Consider the following 3,037-nt stretch of genomic DNA (forward strand, 5'->3'; position numbering starts at 1 on the left):
ATCCACACTTGTATATCCACCTACCTTCCTAATGTCAGGATTTGAATGATTACTACATATCTAAACTCAACATTTCCAAAACTGAACTGATATCCATTTTGCCCCTTGTCTCCCCTCCAAAATAAAACTGTATTCCACCCACAGACTTCTCAGTCTCAGCTAATAGCAGCTCCATCCTTCTGGTACCCAGACCAAAGGCCCAGGAGTCATTCTTGACTCTTTCCATTCTCTCACCTCTGCTACTAGTATCTAGTTCCGAGCCACATTCCACTCTCACCTAAATTTTTGTAATAACCTCCTCACAGGCCTTCCTGTTTACATCGGTGTGTCAACATAGCAGCCAAGGTTAACTTTTTAAAGCATAAGTCATATCATGTTATTACTCCTTTGCTTATAAATCCCTGCAATGGCTCCTCTTTCCACTAAATGAAAAAGCTTAGGGCTTTACAAGGCCTTACATGATCTGGCTCCGTATTTTCTCTCTGAGCCTATCTCTCCATTCTCTTCCCCACAGCTCCACTCTGACCACACTGGATTTCTCAGTCCTCATACAAGTCTGGCATATTCTTTCTTGCCCTGCTCCCTGTACCTGATAGCCACTTGGCTAACTCCCCTACCTCCTTCAGGTCTTGGCTCAATTCTCACCTCAGTAAGGCTTATGCTGGCCATCTTATTTCATACTGCAGCTTGTCTCCTCACCCTACCCCTACACTCCTGATCCTTGTTACCTTGCTGTAATTTCAACTTTTTCCATAGTACTTATCACCTTCTAATATATTATAGAAATTAATAGTTTATTATATGTATTGCTTATTGTCCCTCTCTGTATCTCAAGCACCTGTAACAATGCCTGGCATACTATAGGTGCTCAATTAATGTTTACTGAATGAATATATGAATCTTCCTCCATATTTCACATGGTAGATGCTCAAAATATTTGCTAAAATATTAAATGAATGAAGGAAAGATAAAGTGCCAAATGATATGGCTTTATGTTCTAAGAAGCCTTGATTTTATGTGTCATTTATTTCCCCCTTGATGCCAGATGAAAGCATGTTGGCATCAGTAATATTCTGAATACATCTATAGTGATTATGCCTAGCTCTAATCATTTTCATGAGTAAATCAGATTTAAATGATAAGGAAATTACTGAGTTATACTTGGGTTATAAGTGAAATCTATATAAAGTCAGTGGATAAGTTTTACGTATGTGTTCTTTCATTATAGGTCAAAATTCTCATTCTCTGTAGCCGTGCCCTTTCTTGCCTTCCTCAGCTCCCCATGCTGCCCTCCCCCACCCCGAAAGTAAAAGTTAGTGCGCTTAACTGGTGAGCGGGGAGGCTTAAAACAAGAGATTTGTTCTCTCACAATTCTGGAAGTCAGAAGACTGAAATCAGTGTGTCAAGTAGGATTGTTCCTTCTTGGGGGCTTAAATATTTAAAGAAAAAATCCAAAGAATAAAATATTTAAAGGGCTTCAGTTCCCATCAATCTGTGTCCTTTGAAACTCCAAAGGCAAATGAAGTGTTACCAGCTGCTAACCATTCCTTTCAGGCAAAGGCTTTTTCATAAATATCCAGCCAACTACTTAGGGCAATCACAGGGTCTTCCACTCACCAGTTGGCACACATGACATGCTTGGCGATGAATCCCTGTGAGACTCTCTGCCTTAAACTCAGAATCCTGCACAGAGTGCCACTGATTTAAAGAGAAGAAACACCATAAACACCATTAGTGCCTCCAGGACTAATCAAAAAGATGATCTTGGAGGCCTTGTTAAGCCAAACCTTGGACAAAGAATCATTGAAAAAAGGTTATTAAAACACTCCTGTTCCTAGTGTGGTAAGTGTTTTCTCCCTGTTTATTTTATCATTGACATGAATATATAACTTTGAGTAAGTAGAATTCTCTCAGTTTCCAAGAAAATGTATGGTAAATTCCTTTCTGTGGATTTCATATTTTCTGTAGTTAAGGATCAACAATATAGGTTTCCTCTTTGGGTGAGGAAATGTAATCAGTCATTCCCACTATACCTAGCTTATTCACCTTCACGTCCACATTTTCTGTTTATTATGTTGAAGCCTGCCTCTTTGTCAGGGCCCAGCAATTCCCATTCCCAATATCCTAAAGATTTTTCTCTTACAAGTGACTAAGCTCTCCAGCTTTTGTTGTTTTCCGTAACTGCCCACACTTACCATGACCTTTATTTCCAGCCTACTCTGGGTACCAGCTCCCATTTTCCATCCTTTTACAGTTCCTTGGGATGGGACCAAAAGCTTTTCCAAATGCTGTTTTTGCATAATGTAAGAAAATCAATTGACTCGGAATTGTAAAGGAATACTTTGGTATTTCTAGCACTCAATATGGCATCTAACATGGGAGTAATTTAATAAAACTTAGACCTTCATATATTTTTGGATGCAGACAGTAGGTAGAATGTTGATTATGAACACCTACATTGGTTATTTCTGGTTGCATCATATATGCTGTTAGTAAGATCTGTATCAAGTCTGCCTAGAGAATTTCCAAGGCCTTGGTATGTCACCATAAAGGTAGAAGTATGATGATAACCTGTGACTGGGCAGCCTCATACAGCAGTATACTTGAAAAGGCATGTCTCTCATGGTAACAAGGCTACTTACTTACTGCTAAGGTGCAAATCACCTTTTTTTGAATCAGTGAATTTTTCCATCTTTTTGTCCATAACAACTGCCTTACAGTTTCTTGAGCAAGTACTACATGCCAGGTACTAAGCTAAATCCTAGGGATAAAAAGACAAAAATATCTGGAGCCAGACCACGAAAAGCCAACCTCTTCACATGCCCAATATACACATGCACCTAAATGTGCTTAGTGGCTCCAATTTTAAATTGTGCTTTGTGGCCTTCCTTTGAAATCATGTGACTTTTGATGCCTACCACAACCCCTAGGCAAAGCATTTTTCCTAGTTTTGCTGGGAAATAACAATGTTTGTGAAATCAAATTTTCTATATTGAGAATATAAAGCCTGGTTATAAAAATATTTTCTAAGGCAGGA

General features: G+C 38.9%; 1 pseudogene; it reads left to right on the forward strand.

Moving 5' to 3' along the window:
* Positions 1-3,037, forward strand: part of LOC102887183 — an 18,182-nt pseudogene that overhangs the window by 4,892 nt on the left and 10,253 nt on the right.

The sequence above is a fragment of the Pteropus alecto genome, unplaced genomic scaffold (genome assembly GCF_000325575.1).
Source record: "Pteropus alecto unplaced genomic scaffold, ASM32557v1 scaffold164, whole genome shotgun sequence".
Classification (NCBI taxonomy): domain Eukaryota; kingdom Metazoa; phylum Chordata; class Mammalia; order Chiroptera; family Pteropodidae; genus Pteropus; species Pteropus alecto.